The sequence below is a fragment of the Heloderma suspectum genome, chromosome 6, assembly GCF_057233095.1.
Source record: "Heloderma suspectum isolate Gila_16-S chromosome 6, 16-S_ref, whole genome shotgun sequence".
Taxonomy (NCBI): domain Eukaryota; kingdom Metazoa; phylum Chordata; class Lepidosauria; order Squamata; family Helodermatidae; genus Heloderma; species Heloderma suspectum.
The window spans coordinates 43,767,007-43,778,964 of NC_139463.1; the positions used below are offsets into that span (position 1 = coordinate 43,767,007).

The 11,958-nt window shown below is 49.3% G+C and overlaps 1 long non-coding RNA gene across 2 annotated transcripts; it reads left to right on the forward strand.

Moving 5' to 3' along the window:
* The first annotated feature begins 2,524 nt into the window (after positions 1 to 2,524).
* On the forward strand, positions 2,525 to 7,100 carry LOC146340720 (uncharacterized). Of its 2 annotated transcripts, XR_014784087.1 has the most exons (5): positions 2,525 to 3,059; positions 3,407 to 3,464; positions 3,981 to 4,066; positions 6,328 to 6,390; positions 6,860 to 7,087. It is a non-coding gene; the product is annotated as an uncharacterized LOC146340720 (long non-coding RNA). The 2 variants fall into 2 exon arrangements; XR_014784088.1 differs by lacking the exon at positions 3,981 to 4,066 and having other exon boundaries at positions 2,529 to 3,059; positions 6,860 to 7,100.
* The last annotated feature ends 4,858 nt before the right edge of the window (positions 7,101 to 11,958 follow it).

Here is an 11,958-nt window from a genome sequence, read left to right on the forward strand (position 1 = left end):
TTGGTCGGGACAATGGAGTGTCACTATAAGGTCCCTGGGAAGCAAAGACAGAGCTGAGACTTCAGGACATCCAAGAAAAGGGAGTTTATGAAGACGAAGTATCCAGCTTATGAATACTTTTTTACAAGGTACAAGTTCAAATCCTATTCCAAAAGGGAAGACAGAAGCGGACTGAGAGAGAGAGAGAGAGAGAGAGAGAGAGAGAGAAGAGCAATGAATGAGTCTCAAGACAAGGAAGCAAGGAATAACAAGGGAGGAGAAAGGGAGGGTTGTTACCGGTCCTTAATTGGATGAGAACAGAGATGGAGGGGGAATCCTCAATGATCATAGAATCATAGAATAGTAGGGTTGGAAGGGGCCTACAAGGCCTTCGAGTCCAACCCTCTGCTCAGTGCAGGAATCCAAGTCAGAGCATCCCCGGCAGATGGCTGTCCAGCCTCATCTTGAATGCCTCCAGTGTGAAAGAGCCCACTACCTCCCTAGGTAATTGGGTCCATTGTTGTATTGCTCTAACAGTCAGAAAGTTTCTCCTGATGTTCAGCCAGAATCTGGCTTCCTGTCACTTGAGCCCATTATTCGGTGTCCTGTACTCTGGGATGATGGAGAAGAGATCCTGGCCTTCCTTTCTGTGACAACCTTTCAAGTCCTTGAAGAACACTATCCTATCTCCCCTCAGTCTTCTCTTCTCAAGGCTAAACATGCCCAGTTTGTTGTTGTTGTTGAGCCAAATGATGAGTTAGATACAGCCAAGGAAAGACCAGGAACTCCCAGGATGCAGTGGGAACATAGGCTGATGGGGCTCAAAGACAGGAGTCCAGTGAGAGCTTCAAAAGAGACCTGGGCAAGGTGGATGCCACTTTCAAAAACACATGAAGAATTAACCCAGACAAAAGGAACAGAGTACCAAGGCTGGTTTCTGAAAGGGGCAGTCATAGAGATCTGATGGGTGGTCAAGTGCTAGGCAGAAAATCACAAGGTTCTTGAAATTGTCCGTTTCATGAGTTGCAGGCTGCCTGTGGGTGCTGAGCAGGTGGGGAGAAGGGGGAATTGTTTCATCACATCCAGGTGCTAAGACACTCTCTTCTCCAATTCAGTGGAAGGACCTTTAGGATGGGTGCCATCCTGACACACAGGCCTCCTCACTTTGACTACCAGCTTTTGCTAGCACGACAGCTCTAGATGGGCATGATGGAAGGGTGGAGATGGCAGGGGAAAGGGATACATCTCCCAGAGGGAGTCTCTCCTTTTGCACATCACCCTAAGAACATCCCCCACCCCTCACCCAAATGACCACTCTGAGTGCTTGTGCAGCTGGGCCATCCTCAGCTGCCCTGATTCCGGGTGGCTCAAGGAAGGAGAAACAAAACACAGCGCTTACTCCAGACTCGCTGGTTTGCATTCCTTAATCTGGGAGCTGCTTCCTCCAAGTCTGCTGTTTAAAGGAGAGGTGAGTGCCTTAGCATATCATTGGCTGGGTGGAAATAGAATAGGGCAAGCAATGGACCTAAGGCTCAGGCGGTGGAAAGAAAATGGGATTGATTAGGATTAAGAAGCAGAAAGGGAGAAAGGAATCTATAGATAATGCAGTTTAGGCTGTGTTTGATCCTATTCCCCTTCCAGGGGATCTTTATTGGATCAGGGGGGATAATACACAATATATGTCCTTTGCCAGAAAGAATTTCGTATTGTTTCAGAGTGATGGCAGATGTAACAATTTTAGAGCAGTGGGGTCAGTTTGAATGCCTTTTTGCCACGTTCAGTACATATGTACCCTTTTCTGTTATGGGAAAAACAGCACCACCTGGTTCTGCACATTTCCAGCATGATCCGTTTGAAACAGGGAAATGTCAGCTGTGTGGGGGCACCTATTGGATAGCTTCCATGATGCTGCCACACAGAGAGATTCCTTGAGCAGTTTTGCAACTGTTTAAATTGTTTGTGATTATATATAAGAAGAGGGAGAGGGAAGGAGGGTAAAGGGAACCATAGACATAGATATGAATAGCTGCACAGTCTGTTGCTTAAAAACAAAACAAAACCAGTTGTCGTATGAGGAAAGGGGAAAGACTGACAGATTATCCAGGGTTTTGACTTGCTGGAACATATATCTGTAATGCAAATTGAGAAGCTAGGCTAATATGCCATGGGAGAAAAACTGATGGTGACAACTCTGTCTAACATCTGACTTCACTCTTGCTTATGTCAATAACTTCCAAATACTAATATGGACAATATCCATAAACGACTAACTGTCCTATGTTCAATTTCACATATACAAGTCAAGGGGGCATGAGACCCTCGAGTGCTTGCACTGGTTCTCATTAGCCACTTGGATTGGCCACCAGGTGGCAGCCTTTCTCCAGGCACGACTCATCCGGGCTCTTTTGCGGAAAACAGAACATTCATTGATCTTTGTACCCTGGCTCAGAAATTACGAAGATCATAGATAGAGGCTATTTGAATAGGTTTCCATAGCGAATGTTCTGCCAACAGAAATCCCACAGGAGGCCTAGCATGGGTTGGCAGGTCACAGCTAAGGATCTGCTTCAGTGACAAACAGACTGGTTTTATGGGCCACGCCAAGGCCAGGCAAGGCCGGGCACCTGCCCAGGGCCCACATCCAAGCAGGGGCCCGCTAGCAAGAGCCCCCTGGACCTGCTTTCTCTGTTGCAGCCTGAAACACCCCTCACTCTGACCTCTGAGGAGGAGCGGGAGACACCGCGGCCGCCTTGCTCCCTGCCTGCCAAGCGAGCGAGCGGTGGCCATGATGAGGGAGAGGAGGAGGGCCACGAGCGGCGGGTGGCAACAGTGGTGAGAGGCAGACGCACTGAGGGAGGGGCCCCATGGGGGTGCCTTGCCCACGGACCCTTGAAACCCGGAGCCAGCACTGGGCTGAACAGGGGTTGGCATTCAAGGCAGATACCTGTCATGCAGCAGGAGAAGAACAGGCAAAGGAAGGCAGGATCCTGGCCTAGGGAACGTTCTGACTTGCAGGTAGCAAGTCACCAGAAACCAGAGGAGAGGTCGTCGTGTCGTCGTTGCCCTGCCTTTCGTCCAAGGTATGCAAGGCAACATACACTGTTCTCCCGCTCTCCCCTCCCCCTTTCATCCTCACAACAGCCCTGTGAGGTAGGTTAGGCTAACAGAGGGCGGCTCCCCCAAGGCCACCCAGGGAGCTGGAGCGCAGGGATTGACTACGGGGGGGGGATTTGAACGAGAGCCTCCCTAGTCCAGCACTTGTAACTGTTGTGCCACACGGGCCTTCAGCCAGATTCTCCATTTGGAATCCCTGTCCCTGAGCCTTGACATTCTGGGGTTTTATTTAGAAATCCTGTATAGGGCATGGAGTGGGGGGAAGAATTCCTGCCTTAGCTGCCTCCTGCCCCTGCTCCTTTTTCTCTCACAGCAGCGCTGTAAGCACCTCCTTGGCGGGCGGCCGTGTTCCCCAGCAGCAGCAATCCCAGGTCAGTCAGCAGCATCCGAACACCTAACCTGCTTTAAAGAGGCGCAGGGCTCCCCCCTTCCTGCATCCTCTTCTCTCCTCCCTCTCCACCCCCCACCCCCGCCCATCTACTCTCTAGCAAAGAAAATGCCACCCTTTTCAGCTACACTTCCCTGGCAGCATTGCTTGCAAGGAGAAGCAGCCCACACAACCCACCACCATGGGCTCTGTCTGTCCCTGGAGAGTAATCTGTTGGGGGCTGCAGGCCAGCAGTGGGTGGGACTTGGGCCATGCCACCACCCTCCCTCCCTCGATGCTTCCAGACGGAGGGGCCCCAAGCACTAACAGTCAGAAGGCTTGTTGTGGAGCTATTATACCTTTCTTCCTTAATGGATTTTCTGCGATAAGAAAAAAGATAGAAGAGGTGGGCGGAAAACACAGAAGGGTTATGAACTGAAGGTGACATCATGGAATCATAGAATAGTAGGGTTGGAAGGGGCCTACAAGACCATTGAGTCCAACCCCCTGCCCAATGCAGGAATCCAAGTCAGAGCATCCCCGACAGATGGCTGTCCAGCCTCGTCTTGAACGCCTCCAGTGTGGGAGAGCCCACCACCTCCCTAGGTAATTGGTTCCATTGTCGTATTGCTCTAACAGTCAGAAAGTTTCTCCTCATGTTCATCCAGAATCTGGCTTCCTGTAACTTGAGCCCATTATTCCATGTCCTGCATTCTGGGATGATTGAGAAGAGATCCTGGCCTTCCTCTCTGTGACAACCTTTCTTGAAAAGCGCTATCCTATCTCCCCTCAGTCTTCTCTTCTCAGGGCTAAACATGCCCAGTTCTTTCAGTCTCTCTTCATAGGGCTTTGTTTCCAGTCCCCTGATCATCTTTGTTGCCCTCCTCTGAACCCACTCCAGCTTGTCTGCATCCCTCTTAAAGTGCGGTGCCCAGAACTGGACACAGTACTCCAGATGAGGCCTAACCAGTGCTGAATAGAGGAGGACCAGTACTTCCCAGGATTTGGAAGCTATGCTTCTATTAATGCAGCCCAAAATAGCATTAGCGTTTTTTGCAGCCACATCACATTGATGGCTCATATTCAGCTTGTGATCTACAGTAATTCCAAGATCCTTCCCGCTTGCAGTGTGGCTGAGCCACATATCCCCCATCTGGACCCCCCTCCCCTAAAATTCTGTGAATGGGGGAGGGACCTGGCACGATAAACGCCTTGTCAAGAAGCGCTCTCTCTCTCTCTGCCACCCACAAGATGCCAGGGGAGACACAGACCACTCTTGCCACAGGCCTGAAACTGAGAGCTTGCGGGGGGCTTCTGAGGTCAGGCTGGGGCCATGCAGACCACTGACAGCCTCAGGTTGCCCTCGACTGTCCTAGTCAAACAGAGAATGAAGAGAGAGAAGGCAGCCACCCCCCCTTCTTTGCTGCTAAAGGTAATGCTGTTGGAGGAGAGGAAACATGCTCCACCAGACTTGTCCTTTGCACAGCAAACCACCCGTTATTTGGGCAACAACAACAGCAACAATAACAACAATAATAATGCAGCAAAACATAAAGCAGCAAACATCAACTTTCTCTCCTGCCATCCAGCACCCACTCCCACTCTTGCTTGCTGGCACCACCAGTTGCCTTGAGCACTGCTTGGTGGGATGGTGGGATAGAAATTCAACAAATAAATAACAGGTAGGACCTGCTACCGTGCTGCCCACAAGCCCACAGACGTGCATACTTGCAGACAAGAATGCAGAAAGTCTGGAACGGAGACCCTCTGTTTGCATACATAAAGGGTGTTAACCCTGGTGCCTTGCAGATGCTTTGGACCACAACTTCAGGATGGCTAACTATCAGAGATTATGGGAGTTGTAGACCAGAATATCTGGAGTTGGCTCCCTCTGGCATACATCATGGGTGGGCAACCTGGCATTTTGGCACATATGAACAAGAATTCACAGATGGGACAGGACTGACCCCCAGGATTAGTGGTTTCCTGGGACTTTACCACTTTGGGGTGCAGATAGGGTTGGGTGCAGTAGAGGCTGGTGGCTCCGATGTCAGTGGGGCTTCACATCTTGGACAGCTCCTTTGGAGTTCTGACTGAAACCCGGAGCAGATCTACTGCCCCACTGACATCGGAGCCGCCAGGCTCCACTGGGCGGGTGCATGTTTGAATGTTTCTCCTGATCTTGTCTGATCTCGGAAGCTAAGCAGGGTCAGCCCTGGTTACTGCTTGGAAGGGAGACTGCCTGGGAATCAGGCTTCCTGCACTGAGCAGGGGGTTGGACTCGATGGTCTTATAGGCCCCTTCCAATCCTATGATTCTACCTGGATACAGAAAAGCAGGATGTCAAGGAGAAGGCCTGGCTGAATTCCTCTCTCTGGTCTACTAGTTTTCTATGATTTGGGGGGATTTTTGTGGGAGAACAGTCAAATTTGCAAACCCCACTGCCTATAGCCAAAGTGGTACAGTCCAGGAAAAGCTCTACCATTTGTGCTGAATGAACAAACAGACACCTTTGTGTGTTCCCTTGGAGAGAGAATGTATCTCTGACTCCCAGCCAACCAGAAGGATTCTGTGTCAAAGGTTTCATTCACACATTCTAACGCAAGTCAAGCGGAAGAAGCTGCTACAGTTCGCACATTCTCAATGCCGGTGATATTCTGTGCTACGGGGCAGTGCCCATCCCAGCCCCCACATTGTGTATAAAAGGATTACACGGGACATATGTTTGTAGCGGCTTTTAGCAGTGTGTGAGATCCTTTTAAGTGCCTCTTAGCTGCTGTCCAATTAGATTTGGGTTTCTCCCTCCCTGGCTCTGCTGTTTTTATTTGCTACTTCATAATGTTTGTTGTTATTGGATTGGATTTTAGCGTGCTGTATTGTAAGCGGACATGAGGCCTGTTCTAGCAAAAAGTGGAGTATAACTGCTGCAGGTAAATAGAATGACACTTGTGCATGCCTCCAACTCCCAAAATCCTTCCCTCCCCAGAGAAAGGGGTGAAGGTATCACAAGAATCAGACGTTTGCCAGAGCATATGCCACACAATGTCCTACTGTGCTCTTACATGATGGGTGGGACTGCATGTGTGTGAACCCCAGTAAAGCTAAAGCAACTTCTGCAGTCAGCCTGTATGTATTTCCCTGAATTTGCATAGGCCATTTTTGACTGCAGAATTGGGGGAGGGGGAAATGAGCTGTGCTTGTAAAATTGAACTGCATTGGAAGGAAAGAAAGAAAGAAGTCATCTTAGCACTGTTCAATTGACTGTGGGTACTGAAAGGTGGGGGGACTACTCGTGGTGTTAATGGAAAAACTCACACATCCATCACGGGGGCTAAAGAATTTGATTAAGCTTGACTCCTTTTATTGCATGGGTTTTTCATAAATTTCTTCTGCAAACAGTAAGCAACCCACAAGACAACCACAAGATGTCATTTTGGAAAGATCTGGCAGACTGACTTACTAGAATGGAGCAGAAGGCTCATTCCTGGCGGTTATTCCTTTCGGTGATTTTGCATCTGTGCTTGTGTACTGACCATTTTGTTTGTTATGATTTTGTCTGAGGCCGATTTCTTGTATCCACTGGAACGATGTGATGTCTGTGACACCCACTGTATTTTCTGGGAGATGAAAATAAAATTATTAAAATAAAAGGAAGGGAGGAAGGGAGAGGGAGAGAAGAAAAAGAAAGAAAGAAATCTGATCTGGTGGAGGCATGCTGTGGGTTTTTTTTTTCTTTTCTTGTCACCAAGGGCTGTGGCGGAGAGCCTCCCAATTTCAGTACCAATTTCACTTGCCGCCTGGCTACAATTCCTGACGGCGTGCAGGCATCTGAAATCCTGTGGCAGCCCTGTATTCAGGGCCTATATCGATCATGTCCGTTAATCTTCTTCTCTGGCGCGTTCATTCACGGGAACGGCTCAGAACAGATGGAAGCGTGTCTGAGGGCAACTGAGGACACAGGCAGGGAAGGAGCAGACTGCCTCTGCTGTCTTTCCAAAGCAGCGCACCGCACGGAGTACGAGTGCGGATGTGTGCTGAGCATGCCTGCTGCTGCTGCTGCTGCTGCTGCCAAAGCTGAAGGACACAGCACAGAAATGTGGAGGTCTCCGCTTCCCCAGATAGCAAACGGAGGCCGGCTTGCCGTGAGACCCAAGTGCAGCAGCTACCTGGGGGAGCAGATTTGGGGAGCAGCAGAGCTGGAGGTGTGGAAAAAGCCACACAGGGCACAATCCGCTGGGAGGTTTCCCTTGCACAAGCTCCACGGCAATGGTCCGAGCTCCATAAGAATGGGCAGGAGCAGCGCAAGCGAACAGTAGGGCTTGGGTGGCCACTTACACATTGCCAAAAAAAGAGGGCAAACGAGGACACAGATTTGCATACGATGAGCAAGTGTTAATTTATGGGGAGAGATGCACATTGAGAAAGGCTTGCTGGGATTTAAATAGTAACCCAACCCATCTCAGCGTAGTAACATTGAGCTGTGTGCTCGGTCAACAGTGCTAACTGTGGATGAGCAACTTCAAGGCCTATCCTGCTGCTCTCCCTTCCTGGGGCACTTTATTTTTAAACTGGACTTGGACTTCACAGCCCTTCAAATAGATCATAGAATCATAGAATAGTAGGGTCCAACCCCCTGCTCAATGTAGGAATGCAGATGATGAGTTCAAAATAGAGGACGGCCCTCTGTAAAATAGGACACATGGACCCCCTAGCGGTGCTCTTGCATAGCTCCCATCCACTTCAGTGGGACTTGGGTAGAAGAACTTCTAGGGGGATTGTATGCAGTGGAGACTGGTGGGTCGGATGTCAGTGAGGCCGTAAACCCACTCTGGGCTTCAGTCAGAACCAGCCAGAACTCTGAAGAAGCTATCCAAGGTGTAAAGCGTCAATGCAAAGCACCTTGGATTGCTTCTTTAGCATTCTGGCTGGTTCTGACTGAAACCTGGAGCAGATTCACTGCCCCACTGACATCGGAACCACCAGCCTCCACTGATGGTATGCCCTGTCTTACTTAGAGGAAGGAGTGGCAATCACTAAATTTTCTGCATCGGCCCTCAAATGTCTTGGGTCAGCACTGCTGGCCCACACTTCTGCCCTGGGGAGCATCAATGCCACTGGACCAAGGCCCAACTCCATCTTGCAGTCCTGATCCATGGCAGCGAGGACCAACCATGCCACTCAGTGACCTTGAACAGCTGTTGGTAGCAGGCCTCTTGCTGCATCTGCCCAGGGAAGGGTGATTTCCCTGCTTACAGGTATCTCCTTGTAGGCGTGTTCCGGGGAAGTGGGCAGCAGCCAGCTTATCTTCAGCAGGTGAGCTGCAGAATAAACTGCTGGGTCTCAGCAACAGCAGCAACACATTTTAAAAAACATTTTAACTTTAAGAGAAACAGAGGCAGCAGGGGTTGAAGGTGGGGAAAGGTCTAGAAAGTAAAAGTAAAATAAAATTGGACCCCTGGAATAAGTGAAGCAAATATTTAGCATCCTTGGCCCCAATCCAATTCCTGTCATGATTTACCCAAGTAACAACATTGCTTCCAAGTTTGTTTATTTTCTATATCGCTAGCCTGCATTTCCTCAAGTCATGCAGGGCTCTCTCCCTACCCCTTTCAATCCTCACAACTACCCTGTGGAGCAGCAAAAACAAGAAAGAGACCGTGGCACTTTAAACACTAACACATTTGTTATGGCGTAAGCTTTGAAGGACCAGAGTCCCGGCTGAGAGATGGCAACTTTCCCCAAGGTGAGGGTCACCCGGTGAGCTTCAGGGGTGAATGGAGATTTGAACCTGGGTCACTCCTGGGTTTACACACTAAACCAAGAGTGTTGACCCTCAGGCCCAGAAGCCAAATCCAGGCTGCCTGGGGGCCAAATTTGGCCAGCCAGCATTCCCCAGATGGCCATAGGCCCTTGCCCTCATCACTATGTTTTTCCCACTTTATACCCAACTGCTGATCATTTGGTGGTTTTCCCTTTGTTGCACATCCCCCACCTCCATTCTTAAAAGCCTCTCCTAAGGCTTTGTTACTGACAGGAAGAGCTTTAAGCGAAAATATGCTGGTCTGTGAGGCCTTGCCCTTTTGTCCTGAGGCCCCGCCCACCACTGGAATGTAGCCCCCAAGATCTTCTCTGAAACTGGATTTGGTCCTCAGGCTGAAAGGTTTGACACCTTTGGTCTAACCACTACACCCTGCCTCAGGGCCTGCCCAAGACATTTTGCTGCCTGAGGCGAAGGACAAGATGGCGCCCCCTCCCATTCCATGTGCAAACGCTGACTGGACTGGCCGATGAATCTGTCTTCCACACTAATGATGGGACAACTTTCTCCACTGAACTTGACGGCAGCAGGCTAATTCAGAGGACACAGAGTAGGCTGCAAGGCACACAGGTCTCTCCTTGAACACCTTGCTGCTGCCTCCCAGTGCCTGCCACCTGGGGCGACTGCCTCACCCTGTCTCATGGTAGGGCCAGCCCTGCTGTCTCTCTTCTGCTCATGGGATTCTTCCATCTCCCATCCAGGCACCTGACCAGATCCAGACCCACTTAGCTTCAGCAAGGTTGCCAGATGACATGCCTTCCATTGCTTTCAGGGGGATTTAGCAGTCCCAACTAACTTCAGCTGTGTTGGAGCTATAGGGATTCAAGCATATCACATACATTATCTCAGTAATCCTTACCACGACCCTGTAAGATAGGCCCACACCTGGTCAAATGATTCCAATGTGCTTACAGCAAGCATCCAAGTCATTCCCAAGAATCTCCTGCAACGACTCTCTCTTCAACCTCACGTCTTTTGATGGATTTTCCCTCACACTGAACTCTCTTCCTCTCCCGGTCTCTCTCAAGTCCCCCTTTGACTTTGTCCTCTTCTTGGCAGTGGTATTCAGACTCCCTTCCATTCCCAGAGTTTTTAAAAGCACCAGAGAATTCAACAGAAGCACATATATATATGTGCCAACTGATTAATAATACAACATCAATAATGCAGGAGAACCCAACATTTCAACAACAACACAGGCGTAGTGTTTCCAGCAATTCACCAGGACTTCTCCTCCTGAGACTTGTAGCAAACATTTCCACAGCTGAGAGGGAACTGAGCTGAGCGAGAAAGATTCAAAGGACGTGCTTTGTCTCAGGGGTGATTTGCAGGGCCCAAAGAAGTGTTAATCCTGATCAGCGTAAAGGATAGGCATGGTCGGGCAGCTACCAAGTCCCCACACCCCAGTAGGGGCCCACTTACAATAGAAATAGAGGAATTGCTCCTCCTCTTCACCATGGCAACCTGCATGTTCCCCTGCTTCTTGCTCTGGCCCAGACAACGATGGTGGTGAGAAGAGGAACCAGGAGATGCTATGGTCTACTTGTTCCTTGGCTTTATGCCTGCCAAGCAAGCAACTGGTGGCAATGATAAGGAAGAGGAGCAGCAGCAGCTGCTGACAATGACAATGAGAAAGTAGACTACTGAGGGGGTTCAGCCCATGGAGAGTGTCTTGTCCAAAAGCCCTCCGACACCTGGAGCTGGCATTGATCCTGATTGGCATTTAGAGAATGAGTTCCTTGTTAGTATATAGTACAGCTGCAGAAAGAAAAGTGCATTGATTAATTGTATGAACTCTGGTTGATTGATCTGTTGGTTACATTTGTAGTTGGGTAAAACAATATTTCTGAAGCAAGAAGCACTCTTTGCTTTTTGGTGATGCATGCCAGTTTCACAGAAGGGGCATCATCTTAGAAGAGGCATTCTGTCTTCTTCTAAGTGGAAGAGGAAATACCTCTTAAGATGGTGCTTGCCGTCTGCAACCTTTATAGGCAATCATCTCCTTTTTATTTTTAAAAGCCTTCTGCCTGATTACCTGTGGCATCCTTCAGTTGATTAATACGTTTTCAATTGATAAGTAATATTTCGAATATTGCAGTTGTACTGCAATCCAATGCTGTGTGAGCAGAAGTTTGCTCATGCAATGTGACTTTCTCCTCCTCTCCTCCCCAAAGCCCCCTGAAAATCTACTCTGGAGGGTCCCCAAAACCTCTGGAACAGATTTTGCGGGTGCATGGGAGATTACAGGGGGAGGGAGCCCCCCCATTTACAGTGGCGGAAGCGACTTCTGTCAGCGAAAAGACTTCATTAGATTTCACCCCTAATATCATAGGCTGGGGTACATATGAGTATATTCTCAAATTAACCATCCATTCATTCGTCTATCAATTTATATATTTTCAATGTATTGATGTATATCAGATACAATACTTAGCATTTATATAGCTCTGTCAGTGCTCAAAGCCCTTCACGTCCAGCCTAGGGCTGGATGCGCCCGATCTCGTCTGATCTCAGAAGCTAAGCAGGGTCAGCCCTGGGTAGTACTTGGATGGGAGACTGCCTGGGAATTGGGCTTCCTGCATTGAGCAGGGGGTTGGACTCGATGGTCTTGTAGGCCCCTTCCAACCCTATGATTCTATGATTCTCTATCATGGTAATCTTTAAAACAGGTAGTATCACC